Source organism: Protopterus annectens, chromosome 3.part1 (assembly GCF_019279795.1).
Source record: "Protopterus annectens isolate FY-2018-M chromosome 3.part1, PAN1.0, whole genome shotgun sequence".
NCBI lineage: Eukaryota > Metazoa > Chordata > Ceratodontiformes > Protopteridae > Protopterus > Protopterus annectens.
In genome coordinates this window covers 1,879,473,004-1,879,489,961 of record NC_056732.1, presented here as the reverse complement: position 1 = coordinate 1,879,489,961, position 16,958 = coordinate 1,879,473,004, and the positions used below count along the sequence as shown (strand labels likewise).

General features: G+C 40.8%; 1 long non-coding RNA gene across 1 annotated transcript in view; it reads right to left on the bottom strand.

Annotated features, from left to right (window-relative positions):
- Nucleotides 1-15,233: 15,233 nt before the first annotated feature.
- Nucleotides 15,234-16,958, bottom strand: part of LOC122798801 — a 183,646-nt gene continuing 181,921 nt past the window's right edge. Inside the window, exon 4 of the long non-coding RNA XR_006364304.1 lies at nucleotides 15,234-15,625. This is a non-coding gene — a long non-coding RNA (uncharacterized LOC122798801). The remainder of the gene's footprint in view (nucleotides 15,626-16,958) is intronic.

Sequence of the window (16,958 nt, the reverse complement as noted above, 5' to 3'; positions counted from 1 at the left end):
CCATCAGCTGCTAAGATCCGAATCTCATCAGAATGATTAGAAGGATAAACCACAGCTGTGCCACTGCATTCCTTCTGGAAAAATCCCATCAACATTCTGCGACAGCTGCTGCATGAGCAGTGTTAAATTTCCAACTGATGTGAAGATATCCTCCTGTGATGAGTGTAACATGGCAGTAGTACACCCTGCTTCAGTAATGAACACAGTCACCAAAATGAAACCCAAACTTAGAACTAACCAAAAAAGTAAAATAAAAAAAATGAGGGGTATGATTTTAACCTATAATTTGGATGTCAAAGACATCAATGAAGTGATCCAGAAAAATTGGAATGCTTTTAAAATAGGGCTGAACAATTTGAGATCTTGGGTCCATCCCCTTCTTTTGTGTATGAAAAGGATACCTTTTTAAATCTCTTCTTGAGACTGTGAGCTGGAGACATGAACCTGGGCAGATGAAAAAATGTGGCCAGTGTAACCAATGCCGACACATTATGGAACAGTCTGCGTTTGATGTGGTGAACTATGAAAATGTTTTTTTTTTAAACTGAAGTATTATTTTTTCAGTACTATCGTACAGTACTAGGGTAGTATTTTTTCAGTACTATCGTACAGTACTAGGGTAGTATTTTTTTAGTACTATCGTACAGTACTAGGGTAGTATTTTTTCAGTACTGTTGTACAGTACTAGGGTAGTATTTTTTCAGTACTATCGTACAGTACTAGGGTAGTATTTTTTCAGTACTATCGTACAGTACTAGGGTAGTATTTTTTCAGTACTATCATACAGTACTAGGGTAGTTTATGTGGCTCAATGCCAATCCTGCCCATAGGTAAAATGGAAAAATCCCTGAAGATGAGCATTACCAGCAAATATATGATACCAGGAGGAAAAAATTGAATAATGCCCTGTACAGGCATATCAATGACAATGTTATACATTCCTTTAAGCTTCATGCTCTAGACAGCATTGAGGACATAGCCCGAGAGTGCCCTTGGAAGGGGGTCTATATTATATATTTGAAGTTTCAATACTTTGAACCTCATATGTTCGACAACATATCAGCGAAGTTTGAAACATTGAGTATATAATAAAATTGTTTTTTTTTAAAAAACGTACTTTAGCACTCTGAGCAGGGTGGCAAGCCCCCTGCACCCCCACATCTCTCTGCTTAAATATACCAACTTCAAGACCGCACTTCAATGCAGAAAAGTGAAATTTTCCCATTCTGCTCTGTATGGAGTCGTTGCTTTTAACCTTCAAACTTTTCAAAGTTTGATCATATGGTGTCAACCATATGACATTCATACTTTGAAAAGTTTGTTTATTTATTTTTTACATTGCACTCTTGTGGGAGGAGAGGGTAGATTCTTCCCTTCTGAGCTGGAAGTTTCTGGTTAGAGGCTTATTGTGCCTGCTTATTTGAACTGTTTCTTTCTGGAAAAGGTACACCTTTTTTGCTGTAGCATAGACTAGATTCAGACTTGCTGAATCTAGCTTTGTTTGTATGACATGAGCACTAATCCAGTCCGTCTTTTTTTGGAGATGGTTCCTCTGCGCCCTAGTGGCAGGAGTGTGCAGTTAGAGCTTGCCTGATCAAAGACTGCTGGAACAGGGCTCAGTTTGCTCTTATTGGTTAATTTGTTTAAATTAGTTTGCTCATTTGCTACTATAAAAAAAAAAATAAATAAATAAAATACACTTTATGCATCGCTGCTTACTTAGAGTTAAACTATTCCTGGCGCCATAAAAGCTGCTCTTCAAATTTTCCCTTAGAACTAGTCAGTTATTTAGTTTTAGCACTCATATCTGTTTCTTTGAGCTCAGCATTTGTTCAGAACTCATTGTAAGCACTAAATAAGCTACTAATTAATACAGCACTCGACTTTCCTCACTTATCTAGAGGAAAACAGTTTTTAGTACTCAAATAAGCACCTATCCAGACATGTCTAAAGGTCAGCTCCCGGTGTTTTCTTCTGTCTACCTGAGGAATCTGGGCATCTTGGGGCAATGCAGCAATTGCCTCATGTACACAGACAACCCTCTCCTTCTACGAACCAACACTACAACCTGTATGGGATGCACTTATATAGCCAAACTGGAAGCAAAGCTCTCTTCAGCCAAGACTGAACTAGACAGTCAAGATGAGAAGGTAAACACTTGCACCACACCACATTCATTATAATCCCTCAAAACCTAAACCACCAAAACACACACTTAGAAACACAAAACACACACCTACATTTGCAGAGGCTCTCAATAAAAATCTGCCCAAGCAACAGAGCCCTCCAAAGCAGAAACGCAAGCAACCTCCACCCTCCAACACAACCCAAATGACACACAGCCCACAAACTCAGTGTTCCACTCAACCACAGCCCATAAGGCATAACAACATACCCAACACTCTAGTAATAGGTGACTCTATAGTCAGGCACACTGATGTTCCACTCACCAGGCTAAACAAGGAGAAAGTTACTGTCAGCTGCCTGTCAGGTGCTAGGATCCACCACATAACACACACGCAGGTCACTCCACAAGTGCAAATATGACTCTGTCATTTTCCATGTTGGTGTGAATGACCTGAGACATACCTCCCTGGACTACATGAAAGGAGACATGGAGGAGCTCTCCAATCTTGTAGCCCAGGCAGGTATGACCCTAGCCCCGAGTAGCATCCTGCCATCATCCAGAATGATACCAGAGTACAAGTACAAAATGATTGACTTCAATAATTGGCTAAGCTTCTGGTGTCATTCTAAGGGGATCCAGTATCTGCCTGGGATGACTTGATCGACAGACCACAATGCTTTGCCAGAGATGGCCTGCATTTGTCACCCTTGGGATTCCAGATTCTAGCTAAGGCTCTTGCCACCCCTATAGTGCCTTTTTTAGGCAAAATTCAAATGACAAATTCACCACCATAACAGGTACAAGCAAGCAAAAACTGAGGGTAATGCTACTTAATGCTAGAAGTCTAAACCTCAAAATGCACTCACTCAAGGCACTCCTTAAAAAGGAGAACATTGACATCTGTGCAGTGTCAGAGACTTGGTTCAAGGCTCCAGAAAGCACCCCTGCATTACCAGGCTATAATTTATACCACACCTTTCACCCACCTAACCTGGACCGAAACACTAAAGGCAGAGGCGTGTTCATAGTTATTAAGGATATCCACACCTCCAGGCTAGTTGCTCAGCATAATGCATCCGAGACTATCCAAGTGCAACTAACTCTGGGCAAGTCTGCAATCCAAATTGTAGCTTGCTACAGATCCCCCACCATACCCCAGGATTCCCACTCCTCATTTCTTGACACATTGGAAAATATTAGGGTACAACCCAGCACCCTAATAATGGGCGATTTCAACTACTCCCACCATTAACTGGGAAAACTACTCATGTACCAACTCTTTTGCTCATCGTTTTCTGGAATTCATAAATGCCAACACCTTGAATCAACTTAGCCACACCCCCACCAGGGGCAGCAATATCCTAGACCTGGTCATTACCAACATGGGTGACTGGTGTTCCACACCAAAGGTCAGTTCCTCGTTGGTCAGATCCGACCACAAGCTAATCACCCTAGACATCCACATCCCGCCCCCACCCCCATTAGGGAAACTACCATAAAAACTTTCTCCAACGCCAACTTCACACTTCTTAAGACAGAAGTGGCAAACTTCACAGCACTCATGCCGACGGACAATAGAGGTATGACTGCTGAATCCTACACAAATGCACTTTATAAGCACTTACACGAGTGCATGGATCGTGCTGCCCCTAACAGAAACAAGATGCTATCCTCCAAAACAAGAAGCCAATCTGGTGGTCCGCTGCCATAAACAACTCTACAACAGAAGAAAAAAACTGTTGCAAAAAAGAGAAAATCCTATGATTGGAGGAACTCCCTGGTCAACCTCAGTAAGAAGCTGAGATCTCAAAATAAAATCCTCCAAAGCTAGTTACAAAAACAAAATCGCCACTGATTCTAAAGATAACCACAAAGCATTCTATAGCTATGTCAAGAATCTCAGTGGCAACACTCAGATCTGCTGTGAGTTACAGAATAATGGCTCTAAATATACAGAACCAAGTGTTATTGACAACATTCTGGAAGATAGGTTCAGTGCTAACTTTACCACCCTCTCACCACCTAAAGGGCCAGTCTCTATACCACAAGAATGCAAAGTTCCTGTAATCATGGCTGCACAGGTAAAAACCACACTCTCCAGAGCCAAGAACACAGCATCCATGGGACCTGACAACATCCCAGGCTGCTTCTACACAAATTACAGAATGAACTGTCACCCCACCTAAGCACCATGTTCAATCATAGCCTCACCTCAGGGTTTGTGACCAGCGACGGTTATCCCACTCCACAAAGGGGGATCCACCACGGATCCTGGGAACTAATGCCCCATTAGCCTGATGAGCCTGGTCTGCAAGGCCATGGAATGTATCTTCATGGAACTTAATAACAAAGACATTGGTAATCTCCAAACTCACCCAGTTCGGTTTGTAAAAGGCAGATCATGTCTCCTAAACCTGATAGACTTCTTTGAAGCAGTCACCAAAGCCGTAGACGAGGGTAAGGTGTTTCACACAGCCTATATAGATCTTGCCAAGTTGTTCAACACCATCCCCTACTATGGAATTATAGACCAACTCACTAAACTAGGTATAAATCCCTATGTCACAAGATGGGTTGCCAATTGGCTCACTGACAGAACCCACACTGTGAAAGTAACAGACTCCAAATCCGACTTCAGACCAGTGACAAGTGGAGTACCACAGAGTTCAGTCCTGTGTCCTGTCCTGTTTGGTATCTACTTCCCTGAAGTACAGGCTAACACAGAAGGTCTTTGGCTAATGAAGTTCCCAGATGACTGCAAACTAGGAGCCATAATCAAAACTCCTAACCATGTGGATATCCTGCAAAAGTGCCTCACTGAGACAGATGCCTGGTGTCAAAGCCATGGCCTCAAGCTCCACGCCAAAACATGCATTGTCATTCCCTTTGGTAAAAACTCTGTACCTATGAATTACCACATAGGCGGTACTAAACCTAACACCAAAAGTGTGAAAAGAGACCTTGGGGGACAGGTGGACAGTAGTTTCTCCTTTGATAATCACATTGCCACAGTAGTCAGGAAATCCTTCTGCATGGCACACCTCATCATAAAAGGTTTCTCATCCAGGAAAAAAGAGGTCATTGTTCACCTCTACTTGTCACTAATTAGACCCATTATAGAGTAACATCCCTTTTGGCATGTACCCCACAAGATATCTACAATAACTGGAAAGGCTGCAGAAATTCCTCACAAAGAGGATTACTGGCCTCAAACAGATGCCCTATGCAGGCTGTCTCAAAAATCTCCAGCTTTACTCTGTCACATATCACCTACTCAGAGGCAATCTCTTCCTAACATACAAAGCTATGTCAAACCCAGAGCTGTTGGACATGCTCCACTTAAAGAAATCCCATTCCCTCTGAGCTACATGCTCTAGGGACCGAAACCTTGCCACCACAATAAACAGAACATGCTGGAGGGATAGATTACTGTCCCAGAGCCTTCCCATACTCTGGAACAAACTACCTATCTATATCAAACAAAGCTCATCATTAGCACTCTTCAAGAAAAATCTTGATGATTGGATGGGAAATAGGAAATTCACCCTGGGGATCACTTCTGTGGCTGTGCTCGACAGTGGCACAGGAAAATAATTTTCTTGGGTGGCGAAAGCCAGGGTATCTTTTTGGCTAGGCTTATATAGGACCCTAGGGCCAATCGCCTAGTACCTACCTATGAACCTATAATAGGGACCCCTTGGAAGGATGTGCTTAAATGGAAGGAGCTGAGATGGCAACACAAATTAGATTCTAGAAACAGCCATGGCTTGAATGACATAGTGACTATAGGGTGTGTGTTGTGTCTAAAATCCTCCTTATTTTTGTAAAAAATGTATGACTCTATACATAATGAGAATACATCTTGCTGTAATTCTATTATTTCTGCTTTTCATGGAGGGGGTTTTATAGTTAGTACTCTGCATGTTCAGTTTTATTCATGTTTTATCTGATTTTTATTGCCTTATTGTTAAGTTTTTTTCTATATGGGTACTGGCACTTTATTTCTGCTTTTCATGGAGGGGGTTTTATAGTTAGTACTCTGCATGTTCAGTTTTATTCATGTTTTATCTGATTTTTATTGCCTTATTGTTATGTTTTTTCTATATGGGTACTGGCACTTTAAGGTTTCATGCTCCTTGTCTTTTAACAACTTCAGTTATTCTTTAATCAATGAAGCCATGCATCAGCTTGTTATCCAATGAAACATTAGATCGGACTGCCTGCACAAGTATTTATTCAGCATTTGTTGTGATTTCATTACATTCTGAAGAAGTCTCATTTATGGACAAAAGTGCTCAATGTTTTTTTTGTGAATGTTATTTATTGCGGATTTATTAGAATTTTTTATGGCGTAGTACTACCACTTCATTTTTTTATTTAAGTAGAAATAGTAAATTATGAAGTAGGCCTAGCTTTAGGAAGGAATTAGTGTCAGGTAAAACAAGGAAGAATTGGAATCATTTCTAGGCAGCTGGGGCAATGGGTATGTGAGTATGCTTTTGGTAAGGCTGTGGAATCAGGGGAATAAAGATGGTGTTTTATGGACTTAAGAATGGTTCTGGGAAGGCATATTAGTAATGATGAGGCTGTTAAATGAGGCCGGTCCTACTGTGAATCAGTATAGATGGATGCACATAAAATACTTTGAGGAGTATAGTAACCATCCACAAACTGTTGGGTATGTGGGGAGAAAAATGCTGGTCATATATGGCAGACATGTAGGAAGGTTGTACCACTATGGAAAGGTGCAAGAAAAATCCAGAATAAATTACTGGTTAAGAAGATACTAGATGAAAGTGACTAATGTCTTTTTGAGGTGTGTAAAGGTAAGGTATGAACTAGAGAAGAAAGACTAGAATGTCAACTGGTCACTGGGAAAGTGAGAATAATGATAGCTAGGGCATGGAAAGGGAAGGGTCTGGAAGTTTCTACAGAAGGAGATGGAGTCAGGATCTGGATGGAGAAATTATGGAGAGGGCATACACAATGACTGGCAAGAAGAAACAAGGGATTAAGTGATAGGTAGACTGATTGAGTAATATGATAAGAGTATATGATATAACAGGAGCAGGGGAGGGAGTTGGCATAATGGTTAAGGTGTTCACCTTATAGACGCAAGGTGCAGGGTTCAAGTCTCACATGAGATAATTGGCTAGTCTTAAAAAATGGCCCACAGGAGCAGTTAGCTGAGTACTAATCTATGAATCTAGGAGAAAGGGTAGTTATGAAGAAGAGAAGGGGCTATCAATAAGTGCAGGTGTAACAATTGCTAATGGTATGTTACACTATACCTAAATTGGTGTAACACTCCACAGATTGAAAGATGGAGAAAAGTATTACCAAGAATTCTGAATACACTGATTAATACAGCATGAAATCTGTAAGGGGGAACTTGGGGGAAATGTCATAGTTGAGTTTATGGGAGGCCATTGCTATTATGGTTAAGGTATGATTTAGCAGTAAAGCAAATACATTATGTCTGTTGAATAAGGATATGAATGACGTGCATTAGGGTTATCAATACCATGACAAATATATCTTGGAAGGCAATTGTGGAATGTATATTATATATCAAAGAACTTATGTAAATCAGTAGTACTGAAAATTGTATTACACATCAGGAAATAAAAATAACAAAGTAAAAAAAAAAAAAATAAGCACTATGCATCTTTCTTGACAATAGGACAAGCCATTGAGCATGCAGTGGTACAATCTTGTTGGTCAAAAAACTGCCCAAAACTTCAGCCTATGGTAAATAGCAGCCACACGTCAGATAAAAACAAACAGGATTCTTATCACCTTAACCATAAGAACAATATGAAAATGTATAATCAGCAGTTTACATTCCCCAGCCCTCCATAGCAATCCTAAAGACTACAGTGACCAAAAGTATTCAAAAAGCCCAAACTATTTATTTTACTTTATTGACACTTTTTGTTGACTGGGTTAGTCTGACTAGTCCAGTGGCCTCTTTTCAGGGGAGACCTGAAGTGGCATTCATAGTGACTAGGGAAAATATGGCCAGGGCACTGGGGAACATTCCAGAATCTTTTTGATAAGTGCCACAAGATCCTTTACTTCTACATGTACTACAACTGACTCAGGCAGACGGAGCCTCAGTTTAACATCTCCTCTCAAGGACTTACTAACAAAATTCTAATTTTAGAGAACTTTAATGTGCTGCCAGACAAACATACCCACAGTGACTCCTCCCTACCGCAGTATTAGCTACATTAGCTAATTTGACAACTAGGCCAAATACAAATCCTTAATTTCCCAATACCAAAAAAAGATTAAGGGACATAGTTAACCATAAAACTGAATGCCAAGAAATGCATCATATCCCCTTTGGGGAAAATGGTGTCCCCACTAATTATCACATTAATAACAATGTACTAAGCACACAATCATTTGTGAGAGACTTGGGCACCCAGGTTGATAGCAACATGATGTTTGACCACCAAGTTGCCTCCATTGTACTCAAGCCTTTCTACATGACCCATCTCATAAGTAAGGGTATTTCATCCAGGAACAAGGAGGTCATAACATCCCTGTACTTCTCCCTTATCAGACCCATTAATGAGTACAATGCCCCCTTTGGCATGTACCTTGCCAAGCACATGCAGCAGCTGGAGAGACCACAGAGGTTCCTCACCAGAAAAATCCAGGGTCTTAAACACCTATCCTATACAGATAAGCTAAAAGCTCTGTCCCTGTACTCAGTCTCATACAGACTGCTCAGAGGTGACCTGTGCCTGGCATACAAAACTGTCTCAGACCCAGCCTTGATGGAGCTGCTACATATCCGTAAGTCAAACTCCACTTGCGCAACCCACACCCAAGGCCTCACCCTGGTATATGATATTAATAGAACTTGTTGGTGGGATATATTTGTATCAAAAAGACTCCCCCATCTGTGGAATAGACTCCCTCTCCATGTCAAGCAGAATAACTCACGACATACCTCTTAAATGTATACATTTTCGCAGAATGTCCAGATCTTTGCCTCATATTTTGGGTCAATTTTTCATAAAATTGTGGTTTTCTGGCAACTTGTGACAAATAATTAAACACTGAAATTAGAAAATAATTTGAGTTTCAGACTTCATACCCTTCGAAAAATTCCTGCTAATGCAAAACCTGTTATTGTATCAACTATCTAAGATTCTAAGAGCAATATTTAAAAATGATCCCTATTTTTGGGCCTTTGTCCCACTTTTATATATGGCTTTGTCCAGATTTCTTGCTCCAAGAGGTTGAGAGGTATACCACACTAGTCCTTTCTAAGAGGAACCTGGATGACTGGATGAAAAAGAGAAAATACATCCCTGAGATCCCACCTGTGTCCCTGCTGGACAGGGGAATTAGGTGCTGACTTTGTGGAACATAGGTGAAATTCTTGGCTAGGCTTATAAGGGCCTCCGGACTAATAGCCTGGTATCATCCTATGACCTATGAACCTATTAGCCAGAAAAGCTTAACTCCTCAAAACACTCCTCAAAACCGAGGTGGAATCCTTCAAAGCCCCTGGGCCTGTGGAAAATATGGCCCAGACCACAAAATCCTTTATAAACGCATTCTATGAACACCTTCAGGAATGCATGGATCATGCAATCCCAAATAAAACCAAGACCCAATCCTCCAAAGGCAGACGTCCTGTCTGTTGGACCCCAGCCATAAACAAACTATACAATAGAAGGAGGAAGCTACTACATGATAGAGCAAAATCCCAAAAAGGGAAGGCATCTCTGATCAGTATTAGCAAAAAACTACGGGCACTCATAAAATCGTCTAAGGCCAGCTTCGAGAGAAAAATTGCACAGGACACTAAGGATAATCACAAGGCTTTCTTTAGTTATGTTAGGAACCTGGGTGGGAATTCCCAGATATGCTCAGAATTAGTCCAAAATGACAAAAAATACACCGAACCCACAGACATTGCCAACATCCTAGCTGACAGGTTCAGTGCAAACTTCTCCCCCCCCCCCTCGCCACCAAAAGGGCTAATATCTATCCCAGCAGAGTGCTGCCCCCCTGACATCTCAAATGCTCAGGTAAGAGCTGCCCTCTCCAAAGCAAGAAACACAGCATCAATGGGACCAGACGGTGTCCCGGGCTGCGTCCTACATGAACTCCAAGAAGAGCTAAACCCAAACCTAAAACTACTGTTCAATCTCAGCCTTACTACAGGATATGTACCCAAAGAGTGGCGTACAGCAACAGTGGGGTGACTTGTATCTAAGGCTTTGTTGACAGTATCGGTGAATGAGAGCAGGGATGTAATTATGCTGTCCTCTGGGAGGAAGCCATGTTGAGTGGGAGACAGACGATTATTATAAATGAGGTACTTGAGTAATTGTGTGTGTACACACTTCTCAAGGATTTTGGATAGCGGGGAAACTATAGAGATAGTTTGAGAGCTCATGAGTGTTCCCACCTTTATGCAGGGGAGTAATAATAGATTTTTTCCATAGATGTGGAATGCCTCCTGTGAGACTGGATATGCAATTGCATTTGCTGCTAACTGTAAATATTCTGGGGGAAGGCTGTCTGCAGAAAGAGAGCATGGATTGATTTTTTTAATAGTTTAGATATGAGAGATGTGGGTACTGGTTAAACAGAAAATGAGTGAGTTGTGAAAGGATTGGAATTTTTGTCAGGAATGAGAGTTGCATTGTCACTTTGTATGAGATTATTAGTATTCTGGGAGTATTGGTTTGGGGTTGTTGAGGAGTCTTTGATTAATTTTTGGATGGTAGACCTTGGAAGCCCTAACAACCCAAGAATCCAGAAAAAAAGCGATCTCCACACAGGGACGAAGAAGAGCAAAAAAGCACCTAGACAGATGGTATGTGTTTTAATGTGGTGAAGAAGGCAAGTGTATCATTTTAAGTATGGTAGAAGTTGGGAAGAAAGAAATAAACTATACTCAAGAAGGCAAGAGTATTAAATATGGCATCCGGTGGCAGAAAATATGATATATGTGAGCACACTACTGGGGATTCCTATGAAGCAAGGCCAGAAAAGCTAAGCCAAAAGATGATGCCTTGCTACATCAGGTTTTTTGATTCCTCTGTAATTAAGCAGGAGTGGGAGGGAGGCGTGCAGGTTTAAGGTGGGGGAAGGGGATAGACACAAAGTAATACAAGATTGCGAGCAAGAAAAACTGGACCAGGTCAGCTTCTAAGAATACAAATCAGGAAAACCAAGCTCAGTCAATTCCAGGTCAGTGTAGTACAGTATCTTCCTAATAAATACAAATCTTGTGCTACTAATCTAGTACAGTCTGGTGAAAAGAGCCACCACTTCTACAAGGAAAAACAATTGAAGTATGGGCTGCAGGTACATAGGTAAACCTTTTCCAAGAGAAAGAAAGTAGTTTTAAGTAATTGACCTAGGAGTACACTAGGAAGAGAAAAAATGGAGGGGGGGCAGTAGTGTGTATGCTTACAGTAAAAGGCTATAGCAAAATGTCTTCAGTTTAGAGGACATTAAATACAACTCTAACATACACTAGTGTAGCTGAAAGCTCTTTAGTGTTCCACCAATGTAGGGCCTCACAGTGCACGGCAACCAGACAGCCTTTGGTTTATTGGAGGATGGCCAAGGTACAGAATAAAACTTTTGTTGAGGGGAACTAGTGTAGCTGAAAGCACTTTAGTTTTCCACTGATGCAGGGTCTCACAGTGCAGGGCAACCAGCCAGCCATTGGTTTATTGGAGGTTGGCCAAGACACAGAATAAAATGTTTGCTGAAGGGAATGTGAGCACAGTACTGGGGATTCCTATGAAGCAAGGGCAGAAAAACTATTGCAATAAAGTAAATACAATTTCTACTTTTTTATTAAATACCAACTTTTATACATCCTCCTAATGTAAATGGAATGTTGAATGAAGATCTTATTATTCAAAAGATGGACTAGCCAGAAATTCATCATCCTGCTAAGCTGCATTACAATGTCAGTATTAGAAAATGAATTCAAGCAATTGGTATGAGAACAGGGTTATTATCTTCCAGCATCAAAGGGGAGTGTGCTAATGAGTCATGAGACTAACAGTATGATACAGAGGCTCCCTTCACTCTGGAATAAAATCCCAGTCCAGGTTAGGCAGAGTCCCTCATTGACTCTCTTCAAGGGGAATCTTGATGAGTGGATGGGAGATGGTAGGTTTACCCCTGGTATCACTTCTGTGTCACTGTTAGACAGAGGCACAGTATAATTACCTCGAAAAAGGGCATAGCAAAATTAATTTAAAATGGGTGGCGAAAGCCATACACACTCTGGCTAGGCTTATAAATGCCCTAGGGCAGATAGCCTAGTATGAACCTATGAACCTATAAAAAGATTCATAGGTGTGTACTAGGCTAATGGCCTGGGGCCTTTACAAGTCTAGCCCATAAGATTACCCTGGCATCATGCCACCCAACCTTAGTTCCCAGTGCCTCTGTCGAGTAGAGCCACTGGAGTGATTCCCAGGGTGAATTTTCTATTTCCCATCCACTCATCAAGATTTCTCTTGAAAAAGGCCAGTGAGGTGTTTTGTTTGACATGTATGGAGAGTCTATTTCATAGCATGGGCAGTCTCTGGGTTATGAACCTGTCCCTCCAGCACATTCTGCTGATTGTGCTAATGAGGTTGAGGTCTCTGGAGCTTGTGGTGTGGAGGGATTGGGATTTCTTTAGATGTAGCATTTCTGACAGAGCTGGGTCAGACATGGCTTTTTAAGTCAAGCAGAGATTGTCTCTAAGTAGGCGAAATGAGACAGAGAATAGTTGGATTTTTTTTGAGTCTGTACATATAGGACAAGTGTTTAAGGCCTAGGATCCTCTTTCAGAGGTACTTTTGCAGCCTCTCCAGTTGTTGCAGGTATCTAATGAGGTACATGCCAAATAGGGCATTGTACTCAATGATTGGCCTAATGAGGGAAGAGTAGAGGGAGACAATGACCTATTTCTTCCTGAATACAAAGCCCTTATTAATGAGATGTGCCACATAGAAGGACTTTCTGACCACAGTGGCAATGTGGTGGTCAAAAGAGAGGTTGCTGTCAACCTGTGTTGCCAGATCTCTTACAACGCCTTCTGTGTTCAGTGGACTACCATCGATGTGGTAATTCATGGGAACTGGGTTTTTCCCAAAAGGGATGATGACACATTTTTTGGCATTGAGCTTAAGGCCATGGTTCTGACACCAGTCGTTGGTCTCAGTGAGGCCTTTCTGTAGGATGTCAACATCACTTTGGGAGTTAATAGTAGCTCCCAACTTGCAATCCTCTGTGAACTTTGTCAGCCAGAGTCCTTTTGTGTTGTCCTGGACTTCAGAGAAGTAGATACCAAACAGCAGAGGACCTAGAACCGAACCCTGTGGGACTCCAGTCGTGACTGGTCATCAGTCTCACTTGGAGTCAGCTACTTTCACATTGTGAGTTCTATCTGAGAGCCAGTTTGCAACCCACCTAGTGCCTAGTTTAGTAAGTTTTTCTATGATTCCTGAGTGGGGAATGGTATCAAAGGCCTTGACCAGATCAAGGTAGGCTGTATGAACCACCTTGTCTTCATCCACAGCTCTGGTGACTGACTCAAAGAAGTTGCCAAGTTGAGCAGGCATGATCTACCTTTCAAAATACCAAACTGTGTGAGATCCAGAGTTTGGAGATTCCCTATAGCCTTGTTTATTAAGTCCATGATGATGTGTTCCAAAGCTTTGCATATCAGACTTGTCAGGCTAATGGGGCAAAAGTTTCCAGGATCTGTAGTCACTCCTCCTTTGTGGAGAGGGATGACTGTAGCAGTGCACCATTCAGTAGGGACAAAGCCTGAGGTGAGGCTCTGAGTGAACAGGGCACACAGGTGAGGTGCCAATTCACTCTGTAGTCCATGTAGAACACAGCCAGGGATATTGCCAGGTCCCATATAAGCTGTATTCTAGGCCTTGGACCGTGCTGTTTTAACCTGTGTAGCAGTAATACTGGGTGCCTGGCAATCTACTGATATTGCGATTGGTCCTTTGGTGGGGGAGAGAGGGGTAAAGTTGGCCCTGAATCTGTTGGCCAGTATATTAGCAATGTCTGTTGGCTCAGTATAGGAGGTACCATTGTGCAGCAGCTCAAAGCAAATCTGGGTATTGTCGTGGAGATTCTTTACATAACTATAGAAGGTCTTGTGGTTGTGTTTACTATCTGCTGCAATTCTATTTTCATAGCTAGCTTTAGAGGATTTGATGAGGGATCTCAACTTTTTGTTAAGGCTGATAAGGGAGTTTTTCCAGACTTGGGACTTTACCTTATTCCACACCAATTTCCTCCTTCTGTTGTAGAATTTGTTTATGGCAGGGGACCACCAGATTGGCTTCCTGTTTTTGGAGGAGACCGTCTTGGTTCTATTGGGTATGGAGCGATCCATGCATTTGTGTATGTGTTAGTACAGTGCACTGGTGTTTGATTCTGTGGTCATGCAACTATTTGGTACATGAGTAGTTTTCCCAGTTACTGGAGGGGTAGCACCTAGAATCATTGGAAGGCCATAAACAACCACTCCATATAAAAATAACAATTTATTGCTTAGAAAAGATGTCAACTTGGAATCAAAGAAAACAAATGAACATACTTAAGGACACATCTATTAGTCAAAGCCACAAATCCAAAGTGTTTGGAAAATATATGTATGTATGCATGCATGTATGTATGTATATATGGATGTATGCATGCATGTATTTATTTATTTATTTATTTTTGTTTACTAGGGTAGAACACTAATCAAACAATGACAAATAAAAGACATATCCTACTTAGATTGTCTTACACATTCCAACTCAAACAACCCTATGAGATGAAATTGCCTTATAGACTTTAATACACTCATCGGCACTCCAGTACAACCACCTACCTGCTCCACCAGTTTAAATATCTAGATTACAACATATTACACGCTTTCATATTCTTTTACCACGTACTTAAGTTTTATGTGTGCTGCATTTCTGAAAAATAGATGCCTAATTTCTATGAACCTGGTGACAATATAATAAGGATAAAATGTCATCTGATTGGCTATAGCAAGTTCAAGGAAACAACCTTTGCATAAGGAATAATATCAAAAACAAACAGATATATGCATTGCTTTAATTTCAGATAATGACAAGCACAATACAGGTTTTCAAATCTTTGCATAAATCATAATCTACAAATCAGATCAGTGTATAGTATGTATCTGGAACAGAAAACGTAGATGAATTGCTATATTTCAAGGACTCTTATTTGAACAAAAATGTCTAACCAAACTTGTCAATGTTATGTTTCTATTATCAGCAGTACATTTATTGCATCTTATAATTCAGTTTCACAGGATGTAAATGGCTAAAAGAGAAAGTAACATCATAACAGTAAGCAGGTGAAGTCACTTGCAGCCTTGCTTGAAGTTTTCCTTCACAGGTTTCCGACACCAACTTGCAATGATGGCAGTAGAATATGAAATAGCATTTAGAACACCCATTCAATAATCTGAAATTAATAGAAGGTTGTTGTAAGTATAGCGTCATTATTTTATTTTATTTTTCAATAACTAAGGAAAATGCATTGTCATGTGATCAGCTGAACCATGATGTTTCACCTACAGTCTCATTCTGTTTGGGGTTTGACACAGACATCTGTGGAAATCTGTCCCTGACTATGAGACAATGACTAAATAGGAAATATACGCAAAAGCCATGAAAATACTTAACCGTCACATCCCTCTCAACTGTCCAGATCTTCACAGAATGTCCAGATCTTTGTCTCATAGTACAGCAGGGATGAATAAGGTACTTGCCAGTTTTGGTTTGGTGTTTTTGTCCATGTAAAGTTTATGATGATAAAGTCTACCAAGTTTAAAGTGTGTTTTCTTTATTGCATTGAGAATGTGTGTTTCAAAGGTGAGTTTGTCATCAATTGTAATGCCTAGTAGTTTGGCAGATTTTACTATTTCTATTTCAGTTCCATCTTTAGATAAGATTTTGAAGTCTATATCTGGTGGTTTTGAAGAGAATAATAGAAGTTTTGTGTTTTTCTCATTTAGTAGCAGTTGTGAATTGTTTAGCCCTGATTCAATCTCTGTAAAAGCATTTTGAGTAACTGTGAGGAGATTGGAGAAATTGTTTGAAGTAGAGATTATTGTTGAATCGTCAGCGTATTGGATAATTCTACCTAGCTGAGAGACTTTGTGGAGGTCATTAATAAAGATGTTGAAGAGTAAGGTCCCAGAATGGAACCCTGTGGGACTCCTATGTTGTTTGACAGATAATCAGATTGTTGTCTATAGTTTAGGTATGATGTAAACCAGCAGAGGGATTTAGGGACACAGCCAAGTTTTGTTAATTGGATCAGAAGTTTAGTAGGTGATACTGTGTCAAAAGCCTTAGATCCAGTAGGATTACTGAAGTGGGGTGACTTGTATCTAAGGCTTTGTTGACAGTATCGGTGAATGAGAGCAGGGATGTAATTATGCTGTCCTCTGGGAGGAAGCCATGTTGAGTGGGAGACAGACGATTATTATAAATGAGGTACTTGAGTAATTGTGTGTGTACACACTTCTCAAGGATTTTGGATAGCGGGGAAACTATAGAGATAGTTTGAGAGCTCATGAGTGTTTCCACCTTTATGCAGGGGAGTAATAATAGATTTTTTCCATAGATGTGGAACGTCTCCTTCTGTGAGACTGGATATGCAATTGCATTTGCTGCTAACTGTAAATATTCTGGGGGAAGGCTGTCTGCAGAAAGAGAGCATGGTTTGATTTTTTTAATAGTTTACATATGAGAGATGTGGGTACTGGTTAAACAGAAAATGAGTGAGTTGT